We start from the raw sequence: 14,687 nt of genomic DNA, 5'->3' as shown, positions 1-14,687 counted from the left end.
AATGACTTTGGTTCCCTCTTGTTATATAATTTTATTTTTTGTCCTGTTCTCTTTTAAAGCCTTAAATATGGGCCCACTGTGATCAAAAAAGCCAAAGAACAGACCCAGTCTTGTTGCTCCACAGAGGGAAGAGGAGAGCTTGGGAGTTAATCCTGTGAAGAAGGAAGCAGAAACTGCCCTCACTCATATGATAGTTGTGCCATTAGGACAAGCCTGGAGAGAAAAGATGCCCCTACCTTGCCTCGATATCACACATCAGTGGGTTGGAGAGGCACAAAATGTGGCAATAGGAGAATGGCTGGGCAGAGAAGAACAGAAAATGTTCTGTATTAGGTTGGGTTGAGCTTTCTTCTGTCCTCCTCAAAAGCAGCTCTAAAATCAGAAATGGAAACAAAGTGCCAATCCACCCCAAGCATACTCAGGTTTGTAACACACAGGACTTTTTTCCTGACAGGACCTACTTTTGGCTTCCCATAATTGGATGACTTAGTACAAGATTTTATAAAATCACCACAGCAAGAATATATTTATCAAGAGTGCTGGTGGCCACCAAGTGCAGAGTGACCTTTCCCCATGTCATGAGGGGTGAGCACCACACGAAGCACCACTGGGGAACACCTGAGCAAGACAGAGCACTACCAGAACAAGTACGTTCCTGTAAAATCCCCAAAACAGTCCTTCCAGGGGGTCCTTGCAATACACAACAAAGAAATCAGCTTTGGGAAGTCTGAGTTTGCTCCTGTGTGAGTTCATCAGCAGGATGATTCCACCCTATAAAATATTATTCTGACACATATCTAAACAAAGCCCCACCTCATATGGCATTGAGCTGCTCAGGAGTGAATCAGAAAGTGGTGGTGTTTTTGAAACAACAAGTCTTGTTATGAAGCCCCAAGCTTGAGGCTGAGTGGTGATAAGTGATAGAAACACATAATCATAGAATGGTTCAGGTTGGAAGGGACCTTAAAGATCATCTCATTACATGCTCTTGCCATGGGCAGGGACACCTTCCTTTACCCCAGGTTGCTCAGAGCCGCATCCAACCTGGCCTGGAACACTGCCAGGGTTGGAGCAGCCACAGCTGCTCTGGGCAACCTGTGCCAGGGCCTCACCACCCTCACAGGGAACAATTTCTTCCTGATATCCAATCTGAACCTCCTCTGTGTCAGTGTGAAGCCATTGCCCCTTCTCCTGTCACTCTAGCCCTTGTCAAGAGTCTCTCTCCATCTTTGTTGGAGGCACTGGAATGCTGCAATGAGGTCACCCCAAAGCCTTCTCTTCTTCAGGCTGAACAAACACACTTACTGGAATTCTCTAAGAAAACAAAATGTGCGCTAGGAACTCATGGCATAACAGGATACTCCCAGTGCTCAAATAATCTACCAGTCTTGCCATAGTCATAATCACAGCTATCCTACAAAATCAGAGCCAGGTTTAGCCCTAGGTGGGCTGCAAGGTCACCTGCAACAGAACTCCGGAAGCACTCATTAACAGCAACGTTAGACTGCAGCAATGGGACTTAGAGTTTATAGCAGAGGATATTTTAAGACCCATGGACAGTTGCAAGCTCTCGATGAGTTGCCATGAAATGTGGCACATTATCATTTGGTCTTATGATAAAGGATACTCAGAAAGACCACCCATCACTGAGCAAGCCATGTGGAAGGAGAAGTCCTTATGGGCTTCATTTAGTCTTCCCAAAAAGTGTTGCCTTATTGTTTAAGCAGGCTGGTACCTGCCTCAAAAGCTGACTGCAGACCTGAAATTCAGCCTACCAAAACTTGGTGTCTTGGTTTTAGAAGACAAGTGTCTGCTAGGGAGGGCAGAAGCCTCCCTTGGAATGAAAGAATGTAGACCCCCTCCCTCCGAATTATTATAATTCTGAAATCAAGGGGCTTTCAGGCAGAGATCTGGGGATAGGAATAACAGTTCTTTACTAGTAGAACCAGGCAAAAAAACAACAGTAACTACAACATTAACAAGAAAACAGAACCAGGGACCCCGTGACAGCCTTCTCGGCTGAGACGGGATGGAGGAGAGGCTTTGTTTTCACAAACCCCTCGGGCAGTCAGTCCCGGTGCTCCTGCAGGGCTCTGTGGAACGGTCGGCTGGAACAGCAGGGATGAGCTGAGATCCTGGGCCGGTGGATGAGGTGTATCAGCAGCTCCGCGGCGGTGCCTGGCACTGCCACACGTCCCAGCAGGACAGGGGGTGCGAGGCCACCAACTAAGAGGGAAGAAGGAGAAGCAGTTCTGTCTGGGTGATGGTGAAATTCCCTTCTCCCCACCGCAGCAGCTCTGCCCCCAATGTGTCTTTCTCCAAAGCCAAAGAAAGCCCACCCAAACTGTCCCCACCCTCCTTTTTTCCTGCCCCCTTCCCCCCCTGGCCCCGGCCACTCTTTGTCCTTTGTTGAGCACCCACCAAGTACCCACAGTTAGGTTGTCCCCGCAACTGATGGGTAAAAATTCCATGGGCAAGCCAGAACAAAAAAAAAAAAGGACACCTAACCCCCAACACTTGGCAATCTGTTGGCACTCTCCATGTTACTGAGGGAAAATTCCTGAAAAGGAGAGATATAAAGGAGACATGGGAAGAGACCTACAGAGAAAGGAGCAGAGTATATATCAGTGGCAGTGAAAAAGAGGTATCTGCATCAAATGAGAATCTACACTGATGACAAACCAGTGTCTACAAGATTGAAGTCACCAGACTTCAGCAGTAATAGAAGTCAAGCTCAACTAGGTCTATCGAATTCAAAAGTATTCAGTGTTTCTTATGAGTCAGGGCAGCATCTTACACTGGATTCATGTCACCTGACAGAATGTGAATGCTGGGATCATGATCATGCATGCTCCCAGCAGAAACTAAGACATTGGAGAGATTCCCAGGCACCAAGGCAGTGGCTGAGGGCAGTTTCCACTGGAAATGGAAGTGTTGAAGAAGAAAGAGCCGCAGTCATGATTCCAGACCCTCAGAACATATTAGACTGAATACAGACAAGCTGCAGCTTTCAGAGAACAGTGACATCTATGAATTCTTCAGTGTTTCCAGTTATACCTCAAAAACCTTAGAGCCATGAAGGAAATGTCCAGAACAAAAGTAGTGAAGGATTTCTTGTGGTTCATAGAGAAGATAAACTACTAGATTATTCTTTTTGTCCTCCTGCTTCTCAGGACACAAGAATTATTGAAGAAGTTATCACACAGAGACAAGATTTGGCAGCAGTCAGGGCCCCATGTGATAGGATAAAGGCAATCCAGTGCAGGGAACCAGTCCCAAGTTGCTATAAACCCCTGGAAGAGGCAGAGCCACAGAAAGCTTGGACCTTGCTGCAAAGTCCGCACCTGGAGCACTTCCTGGTGGAGCCCTGACACTACTGGGTTGGAGCCAGAAAAACAAGATGCTGCTGCTCCTGTACAGGGGTTGGGACAAATGCCAGCGTGTCACTTTGGGGCACAGCATGAAGATGCAGTGTGAGCTCCAGCACAAGGAGAGCATGCTGACGAAATGCTGAGTGCTCCTGGAAGGTCTCTGGATGTGTCGATAAAGGCACGGAACTGCTTTGTGTCCAGAGTGTGCAGCTCTGCTGGGAGGAAGAAGGAGCACTGGCATTGCCTGTCTTGTTACCAGGCAAAGGTTTGAGTGTTTGTGTCTCTGTGTGTGTGCACATGTGCAAGATGGGATTTTATTCAAAGCAGGACAAGCAGTAATTCCTGAGGATAAAAGAGCTGCCATGAGGAAATTAGTAACTTCATACCTAGGGATAGAGGGTGCTTTATTGGAGCCAGACTATTCTACTGGCCAGGCACCACTGTGCACTTCAGAGCATATCAGGGTAAGCACTGATCAGTTGGAATCTTCCTGCCATTCCAAGACACCTTTGCAAATGGCCATTTTTAAGGACAGGATGGTCAGCCTTCTGGGAGCTGGCTCTGGAGAAAGCACAGTCAAGAGCTGATCAGGAGTGGAGTGTTGCCTTCTCACAGTCTGAGAGGCCTTGCATGCCCTGCTTTGACACGGCTCGTAGCACTCTGCAGCAGAATTTGTGCCATTCAGCACTTCACAGGCCAGATTTGAGCACCAGATGTCTTGCCATGGGTGTCAAAAATGAAGAAGAGCAAGAGCAAACAAAGTTAGCAGCATAAACACTGCTGGGACTGACAGTGAAAACAAGGCAGTCAGGAAAGCGATCCTTACCTGGCTAAGCTGGGACCCAGCAAAGCTTTTTCCCTAGGACTGAACAGGGAATGACCAATGCATCCACTGAAGGAAATGTGTGGAGGAGGGTGGGCTGCAGTCCAGCAGTCAGGCTTTAGAATCAGTTACAGTAAACAAGACACTCACAATAAAGAAATGGAGAAAACAGAAGGTCATTCACATCTGCCTCTCAAAGTGGAGCAGATACAAAGATAGACAGAGAGCAGCAGCACAGGTAAGGCCAAAGGGAAGCAGCTGCAGCCTGGCAGGGATCATAGATCACAGCTACAGTGACAGGACAGTGCTAAAGGAAGGCTAGAGGTAGCTGCAGAGCTGGGAGAAATGTCATGACACAGGCTGAGCAGAGACCAAACCAGAAAACATCAGTACCAGGGTGTTTGTGCAGCAGAGCCACACCAGTGGGAAACGGGGTAATGTAAAAGATATGAGGGCAATCAAAAGCCTGGCAATAAGGGGGTCCTTATCTCTTGGAGGGACTCAGGATCTTCTGCCCCAGCTCTAAGCCTGTAGAAAGCCTGGAAGAACCCCACAAGAGCAGAAAATACTGGGCAGGTAGTTGAAGTGTCTGTGGCAGAGGGCTGGAAATGCTGCCTGCTACTGCTGTCCTTCCTTGATGAAAATTCCCATTGCAGGTTGCTTTGCAGAGGTGCTTTGATGGCAGGGCTTCCTCTTGCATTATTTTCAGCATGCAGGAGAGGCAAAAATGCTTTGCAAGGTGTGTTTCAAACATACACTTGTCTTAGAGCCCAAATTTAGAGTTACAGTTGCATGTCCTCTTTCAGGAACAGGGTTCTTGCTGACCTGCCTGCCCAGAATGCTTCTTGTCTGCTGGAGAGACAGCTCAAGTGAAGCAGAAGCAATTATTTACTGAAAAATAAAGAACTTGAGTAAACAAAAACACCAGCGGCTACTGCACATTAAAGTGAAAGACCCAGATGCTTTGAAGCCTTGTCCTCAGGTGATTTTAAGTGCTTCAGAATAATTCTAAGTCTTACCCAAAATGAAGGCAGTGAGGCACCCATCAGACACTACCAGGCCATCAATGTCCCATCTTTTCTGTGCCTTGGGCACTGCTGTTGTTCCAGCTTCTCAGTCTTGCTTTTTTGTGTCTTGTCCTATTTTATATCTGGGCCAGGGTCTGCTCTGGACTCGAGAAGTTTGTGACCTATTCCCTTTCTGGAGTCTCCTCTGTGCTGGCTGTGATAGGAACTAGTGGTCTGCTTCCTGTTGGTTGTATTCCTTTAAGTGTTTGTTAGATTGTAGCTCTTGAGTTTTGAGCATCTCTTTTTATGATTTATTTTCACTGGAAGCCTCAAAATCAAGTCTCATGGTGTCTGAAAAGCCACCGAGTGCTTAGTGAGCACATTGCAGTAGGGCCATTACACTTCAGACAAATCTCTCCCTATGTGGCAAGTTGCTGATTTATTTACAAATTGCTTGACTTTAGAATTTCTAAAGCTTTTGTCCCATTATGTCCCACTTTTCAAATCTTTGTGCATTATGGAGGAAAAGAGAAAGGACATTCAGCTGTCTTACCTCCTATGTCCAATTGCCTTAAGGCAACAGTCAGAGAGTTAATATTCAACACTTACAGCAGTATTTTCTGACTTCAGCAGTGTCTAAGGACTGATCACAGGATAATGACTCCATTATACTGTGTAGCAGAGAAATACATTGATAGTGTGAGGCCTGCCAGGAAGAGCCTTTCAACAAGGGACAGGCAGTGGGTGTGGAAAGATGGATGTTGTAGGGCAAACATTACAGCACAGGGCAAAACACTTTGCCAGCAGCTACTTCCAAATATTCTGCTAACAACAGTGTGTGTAAGAGGTGAAGACACACACTGGGATGCTCCAAATCTGAGCCAGAGTATCAGACTGTTCTTGCCCAGTCTTACCAAATATGTGCTTCCTACACTCTGATATGTGCTCTGGAGCAAGTAATCAGTGTCAAAGCCACATCCTCAAAGCAACAGAACCCTTGGCAGAGATCTCAGCCTCTGGGATGTGTGGCAGGAGTGAGCAAAACCTGCTTGTGGAAGGAAGTTTGCTGTCTGCCTGAAACCTCAAGGTGGATCCATGTTTGATCATTTTGATTCAGAGCCTGTCCTAATCATAATCTTTGATTTCCCTCACGCTTACTGATACAGTTTAAAAACATTAACTGGTGGTTGTTTGCTGTAGTCCGCAATCTCAGGATCTCGTCCAGGGAAGATGCAGGGTTCCGGGGACCAGCATGGAACACCAACCGAGACGGGCTCCCAGTTCATGAAACCATTTATTCATCATTGGAACAAACTCAGATCCAGAACAGAGAGCCCCGATCAGAAGCACAGCAGGGGCTTTTGAGGGACAGAACTCTTGAGGGTCTCCACCCTTGAGGGTGGAGTTCAGGGTCAGGGACCACTAGAAACACAACAAGGGAGAAACCCCCAGGGTCTCAAACCCAATCAGAACACCTGGGCCGTCCTTCACAAGGGGTTTGGGGTGGGACAATGCTTATGTAAAAAATAACCCTTTGCCTCCCCAGGCATGTCACAACATCTTCTAATTTTTTTCAAATTTTAATTAGGAGCTTAAAATGTTTTTAAAACTTACACCATAAAATCTCACCTCCTCCACATAGCACCCGCTTTGCTTTGTGGGACACTATAACTCAATAACACATTAAGCAAACAAACAAACAAAAAAACAAAATTAAAAACAAACACTTAAATCTCAGACCACAGCCGGGCAAATTAAACAGTGATGGTACTTAATACAAATATAATGTTTTTTTACTTCAGTCTCTTCCAGTTTAGGATTTTCTTTTAGGAAGGGTGCAGCTCTTAGATCTTCTCTCACGAGGGGCAGACTTCTTCGAGCTCCAGTTTCAGCTCTGGTTCCCATGTGGGCGTCTCCCCTTTAGATGTTCTTGGTGAAACGCTGGCTTTCGAGCTCAGGTTACAGTTTCAATCTCCCCAGAGGAGGTGTTGCCCCTGTTGCCGTGATGGAAAAGGCACAGCCCCCAGGGGTGGAGCACCGGACAAAGGGGTGGGACCGAAGCAGGAGTTACTGGGGGAAGGGAAGGTTCGGGGCCGGAAAAGAAGGAGCAAGGCGGGAAACAAGGGATCCCAGACCGCGTGGCCGGAGCCATCTTGGGAAGGGGGGGTGGTCCAGGACAGACTTTCCCGGACCGGGAACGGGGAGTATGGAAAGACAGGGGGTGAAGGAGGACATGGAACGGCGGGCAGACGGCAACCAACCCACATCACTCTGCATGTTCTCCGTCCCTTGCCTGCCTTCAGGAAAACAGGGGATGGGATGGCAGAAAGACACAGGGGTGACGGGGAGCTTGCAGCAGTCCCGAGCCATCTTGGCATTTTTCACCCTTTGTCCTGCCCTTAGGAGCATAGGAGAGGGGAAGATACAGGGAGGTATACACCAAAAAAATATTAGGAACTTCACAGAAGACAAAAAACAGTTCATAGGAAGGGCCATACTGTCCATAATCATCCATAATTGTCCATAATGTTAATATCGTCCATAAAGGTCCTTCCCCAAAAAAAAAAAAAAAACCAAAACCGTCCGTAATACGTCTTGTTGGGTGATGTTAGATGTTTGTCCCAGTGTCTGGTCTCTCGGCCCCCCCACCTCTGTAAGCCCTTTTTCCCCATGCCTCTGAGGCACTCTCAACATGGCCTCCCTGCCAGGTCTCTTGAGTCCTCCTTTCTAAGGCGGGGGTCTCGCCGGCTCTCAAGCTCTTAAAAACGAGATTCACTTAATAAATTATAAAAAGAATTTAATATAAATAAAAGACAATTAGGAGACATAAGAAATAAAGCAAAGGGTTAAAACGGCCGGGTGCCTTGGCGCGCTGCCAAGAGCACACCTGGTATCCTAGGGATCTCCTTTTTATCCCCTCCTTGCTGTGAGGGGTTAATGCATATTCAAGCATGTCCCCTCCCTGGTTCTGCCTTCTTGGATCATGCTTTTCACAGTTTTATTTTCTGCTGGTCAGCATATATTTTTTGCTGGTCATCATTATTCTTGCTGGTCAGCATTTTTCTGGAGTTTGGTTTCCTTTCTTTTTGCAAATGGTCAGGGCAGATAACAGTCCGGGGCCGTCATCCTTCCCCTGAGGACAGCTGGGTTTCATATCTTCCGCTGATAACAGTTTGGCCTCTATTGTTCTCTTGATAAGAGTTTGGGCCCCACTGTCCTTGCCCTCTGGGGTTTCCTTGCCTTGTACCTAGGAAATTCTTTTAAGCTTAAGACTTGTTAGCAAGGAAAAAGTACATATATAGCTAAAAAGTATTTAACATATAATATTCATCTGCGAAAGCCAATATCACAATACAAATTTATAACAAAGCCATCAGCCGGGGACTTACGGGGTGTCCATGGAGCTGGTCCTGCTGTTCTGGTGCTTCACTGGATGCCCGCATTCTCCACCATTTGTTGCAATCCAAACTTCAGGATCTCGTCCAGGGAAGCTGCAGGGTTCTGGGGACCAGCATGGAACACCAACAAGACGGGCTCCCGGTTCATGAAACCATTTATTCAGCATTGGAACAAACTCAGATCCAGAACAGAGAGCCCCGAACAAAGGCAGAGCCGAGCTTATTGACGGACAGAACTCCCGAGGGTCTCCACCCTTGAGGGTGGAGTTCAGGGTCAGGGACCACTAGAAACACAGCAAGGGAGAAACCCCTAGGGACTCAAACCTAATCAGAACTCTTGGGCCATCCTTCACAAGGGGTTTGGGGTGGGACAATGCTTATCTAAAAAATAACTCTGCCTCCCAAGGCACTTCACAACAGTTGTTCTTAAAAACATGAACTGTTTCGCAGTTTAAAAACAAGAGCTGGTGCTTGCCTCACAAGCCAACATTTTACCTGTGGAATTCGCCATGGCCTGGGTGAAGTGAAAGAAATCTCACCTACCTGCAAGGACAGGTAATACCCAAGCACCCAGGCCTCCAGTGTCGTGGCATATTTTACACATGGCAAGTCCATCCCTTTTCTCCTGTGAATGAATATGGATTTATTTAGAATTCCCAAACTATAGGTGGATTTCAGGTTCCCTTATGAAAATTTTACCTAGAGCTGCCTGAGGTCACTGTATGTGGTTCAATGAAGCCAATTTCCCACAACAACAGAGCAGTAGAAAAGCAATTATGATGTTTTGTTTGATTGATAAAAAGAGCTAGAAATATAATCATTAAGTATCAGATGATATCTTCATCTGGAACACTATTTCTGTGTTTAGGCATCTTGTGTTGTGGGGAAAAGGCAGAGATTGAAAATGCATTAACTATAGCAGCTAAAGATGGTGAATGGCATAGGGAAAAAAAATGAAAATGTGTAAAAATAATGTATTTCAACATAAACCAAAGCCTTCTTTAATAGGTTTCTGGAATTTTTTATATTTATCAGAAATCATGAGTAGTTTCAGGTTATCCCCAGCTGTGGACTTTTAGAGTTAACCCTGTTAAAAGAATGATCACCCTTCTAACACACAGGCATCTGTGACTGTGCATATCTCATTGGATTGCTACCAGCTGGAAAATCAGAGCGTGTAGCAGAACTCTGACCTCTGTGCTGCGAAATCGGAGAAAACAATCAACTGAAGGAGATAAAGGAGAATCCTCCTCATTACGGAGGAAGTGGTACAGAAATCAAATTCACTTGTGCAAAGATTCACTTTGCCAGCTAGCCCACCAAGGCAAAGAACTCCACCTACTCAGCCAGTCACAGGGAGGATCTGGGAATTTTAACTCGGAGCATTAAATTAATCGGAGCACTGTTAGGAGTTGGCACAGCAGGGGTTGGAGAGCCCATTTGCTGTGGAATTCTGTTTGTGGAAGAGCTGAAGGAGCAGACCAGGCTGCTCTTTCATTCTAGCCGGTGAAACAAAGGCATCCAGTGACATTAGTGCCGAGTAAACACAGAACAATCAAAGGAGCTATTTCCTCGCACTATATGAAAGTCACCACTGTATTCAGGACAAGCACAAGTCATATGTTCCTCTTAAGTCCTACTTAATCCCTGCTTTGAGGATTTAAAGGACATTCAAGTGATTCATAAAGCTTGTGCTTGTTGTCTGCACAAGAATAATTTTTACCCATCACAGACAGCTGAGCCACGGGAAATTCTGCAGTGGGTCTCATCAGTGGAATAATGCTCCTGTGTTCAGGAAGGTCTGGCTGGGGCTCTGTCTCACTTGCAGCTGTAGCTTTAACATCTGACATCCTGATAATCCAAACTTCTGGTTTATGATGTGCCTTGATTGCCCACGGGGTTCTGCAAGTAATGTATGCGTCTTACCGGCATCATTACATATCTGGCTGGGAAAGTAAGTCAAGGAGGAGCTTTGCATCAAGCACAAGCCAGGAATAAAGGAAGGAGGTCTCTTCTGACAGTTTATTGATCTGAGCCAGCATGACCAAATTCCTGTTTTCTAAAACAAAAAAAGGATAGAAAAATATTTTCTTGTTTTCAGATAATATGTTCAGCTGGAAAATGGGCTGAAATCAGCAAGATGATGCCTAAATGTTGCTGCTTTTGAAAGTAACAACCAAACTGTGAAAGATGGCTTCAGATACCTTTTGAACAGTGCATGTGAATTTATTTTTTGCCTGGGTTTTTGGTTTATGCCTTCTTGTGGTGATCTGTTCTTGTTCCGCTTGCATTTTTTTTTTTTTTGCAGGTTCCTTGGCAGTGACTCCTGCATCTATCACAGCTCCATTCTGCAGCACAAAGGAGATTATTCAGATCTATAGTTCTGTCAAATGACACTCCTTAAGATACTGTGTAAGCTTAAAAGGTGAATTTATGCTCTGGCTTATATACCTCTTTATGCCTGAGGCACTTTGATGTATAAAAATATTTCAATAAAAGCAAATAAACACATACACCCACCACTGGGGCCATGAGCTCTGAGAGTTATTTTGTGTTTTGTTATTAACCTCCTTTCTTAAAAGGAAAAAGAAAATTAAGAGAGACTATTTACAAGGGCCTGGAGTGACAAGGTGAAAGGGAATGGCTTCACACTGACAGGAGTAGGGTTAGACTGGATATGAGGAAAAAAATTCTGTGATGGTGGTGAGGCCCTGGCACAGGTTGCCCAGAGCAGCTGTGGCTGCCCCATCCCTAGAAGTGTTCCAGGGATGGGCCAGGCTGGATGGGGCTCTGAGCAACCTGGTCTAGTGGAAGGTGTCCCTGCCCATGAATCTTTAAGGTCCCTCCCAACCCCAGTCATTCTATGAGTCCATAAAATTCAAACACATTGCAAGAAGCAGAGAAAAACTGGTATTGAAAAAGTATTAGTGACAAACTCTGGCTAAGGTAATCTTCTTTCTCATCCACAGAATAAATCCTAAAACCTGGATAAAGTTCTAGAGGCTGGATTCTAATCCCAGAAACCTGTTTCTCACTTGTGACCCTCAGCAGCAGCAGTGTTAGCTTGGTCCACACACTTTTCTTCCCCTTCCCATCTTTTATCTTGCCTTTCCCATGCAGACAGTAGTCTCTGTGGAGCAAGAGTTTGCATGTCCATGTGTTATGTAATTCAGGTGGCTCTGATCCTGAGCCAGTAGAAAAATATAAAAATCTCCAGTTTGACACTCCAGCAACACAGCTGGAAGGTTGAGAGGGAGCAACAGTACCATTTGTTCCCAATGGAGCATGAACTCTGGCTCTGTCCAGCTTTGATAGCTAAAGGAAAGAAAGCTTTCCCAGGTCCTTTCATAATGCTTCCCCTGATGTGCTGTTCTTTTTTGCTCCTAGATAGTTCCCAGCTGTGGCAGGAACTCCCAGCTCTCTGTCCCTGCTGGGGGAAAATGGTGCTCCCTGCTAGCAGAGGTGTCCTGGATGCAATTATAAACCAGAGGGATCTCCTGTGGCATGAGGAATATTGCATTTACTCTGGATATTTAGCAAGAACGAGTGATCCAAAGCTTGCTGGCCCCACCACTGCCCTCCTTTCCTTCAAAGCCGCTCTTGAGTATAACTCCAGCCCCCTCCTATAACTCCATCTTCCACGCTGGAACACCTTTGGCTTTGCAGCAGATGGCAATGCAGCACTGCCCACTGCCAAGATGAACCAGTACATTTTTCCATTGTCTGCATCTTACAAAGAAGCAGCCGAAAAACAGGGAAAAAAAGCCCACTTGGAAGCTGATCTGTGGCAGGTTATCTCCTGTTGTGGGGCTCTCAGCAATATGAGCACACCGATTCAAATAACTCAGGAATAAGCAAACAGAGAAGTCCAGAAGACAGCTGGCCCTTACTGACGTGGTGGACATAGTCCTGAAGGCAATCTACAGAGTCAGCTAAAACATGACCAAACCTCAGATTCCTAAACAGCTCAGGATTTTCCTGTGGTTTTCCCACAGGAGGGGCAGAGAATGTCCCCTCGGTGCAGCATTGAAATGGAACATTTTCTTGGCATTGTACCTTTCCTATCTGTTCTCTCCACCCACTTTCATCACATTGTGTCTCAGCATTAGCCTGGCTTTTGGGCACGTGTTTCTCTGGAATTAGGAGCTTGAGTTTTCAGTAGATTAGTCCAATGGACTTTATGTTGTGACAAAAACAGAAGCAACCTTCAAATGGGGAACCAGGTATCACAACAAGGAATACACAAGATATCCATGAGTAGATTTAGTTCAATTAAAAATATCAGTTTTATTTCTCATTCCATCTATGTGCTTTTAATAATTTCAATAAAGGCAAATCAAGAGCTTTTAACTTGATAAGGCCCACACTGAGTTTAAACTCAAATTTTATGAAGGAAGAATTTTGCAATTTTCTATTTTTTGGAGCTAAGTGGCATTTTCCATGGGCCACTGAATGTCTTCAAAATAACAACCAAAGCTTCATAAATACAAGCACAGCCTTCCTTTCCCTCTGAAGCTCTGAATCTCTCTTAGACAGTAAACAGGGATGGACACTTCAAGATGATGGTTCCTGTTCCAAGACCTGAAGAATTTTACAGAAATCCCTCTTCCTGCTCTTCTGCCTTGGGACTGTGGCAGAAGGGATCGATGGAGCCAGATTCAAGATCTTGGTGCAGTGCACAGCTGTGGCTTCTGATGGACTTGTTCCTCACTGAGGATGCCAGAAGAGTGAAAAAACGGGTCAGGAAGTTCAGATACACCCTCAAGGAGTAGCCTCCAGCAGCAGGTAAGTGAGCAGTACTAAAAGATAGAGAGCATCATCATTTTCCAGAGAGCTTGACAAAGTTTTCAAAGAAAGCAGCATTTCTGATACCATGTAGAGTAAATGCAATGCTCTGTTGTAAATCAAATTAGGCAAGAGATGCCAACATTTCAACACCCCCTCCCAAAAAAAGTTCATGCATTGAAAACAAACAACAGGAAAAAGAAAGGGATATGAAAACATCATAGCTAAAATGTGCCTTTTATCTTCTTGTGTCAGAATCTTAGTTATTACAGACCAGCATTGTCCTATCCTGCTGCATACCTGTGAAACATCCATAAGGAATTTTTTGGTTCGACTTGAAAACAAAACTCAACAAAAAAAACCCCATGCAAACTATTTCTGCTAAGTCCAAGGAATTATTTTGTATTTCCAAATGCACAGAAAACTCAAGTCACTTGAAGTCAAAATTACCTTTCCCAACCCAATGCCATTCATTTAGGCTCTGCAGTGTTTTTGCTGAGCTGTGCTGGAGTTTTGACTTGTGTAAATGGGGATTTTCATGCCTATGCTTGTCCATGCAACAGAAATAGCAGGCAGCAGTGTGTACCTAGAAAAAACTGACCTAGCTGAGAAGTCGAAGCTGATGATCTTGGGGTACAAACCTGAGAAGTTAAGGAAAGAGAGTGTTTTCCTGTGCTGCTTTTACCATGGGAAAAGCAAGAGCAGAAATTCAGGGTAGACAGATGGAAGTGCATATCAAAAGAGCAGTTAAACTCTAAAGGTTCCACAGTACAACAGCATTTTATTTTCCTGAGCTGAAAGAACCTGCTGGACACGGAAGAACCTGTGTGGGTGAACACAAGCATTCACCATCTTTATGTAGATAAAAAGACAGTGCAAATTGCAGGAGAACAGGCTTCAGTAATGGTGTCTTAGACAAGACTCAGTGAAACAGAAAAGTGAGGACAGAAATCTGATGATGAAATTCTAAAGATTTATCTTTATCTCAGTGCATCAAAGATTGACACAGTTCAGATACCTCAGATCCTTGGAGACAGGTATTTTACTAAATATTTATTGGAACTTCTGTCTCCAGCTACCATTGTGCAATTGTGGGATTTTTCCCCTTCTCAGATCTGTTATCCCAGAGGTGCTGACGCTATCCCTGATGGGCTCAGCCTTGGACAGTGGCAGGTCCATCCTGGAGCCACCTGGAATAGGCTCTGTTGGATATGGGGGAAGCTTTCAGCAGCTTGTCACCCCTGCTACCAAAGCTGTGCCCTGTGAACCCAATGCACCCCAAAATGAGAATAACCACAGTGAG

This window comes from Pseudopodoces humilis, chromosome 5 (assembly GCF_049639895.1).
Source record: "Pseudopodoces humilis isolate 2021_Gansu_Grassland_sample_001 chromosome 5, ASM4963989v1, whole genome shotgun sequence".
Lineage (NCBI taxonomy): Eukaryota > Metazoa > Chordata > Aves > Passeriformes > Paridae > Pseudopodoces > Pseudopodoces humilis.
Note: the sequence above shows the minus strand (reverse complement) of the source record.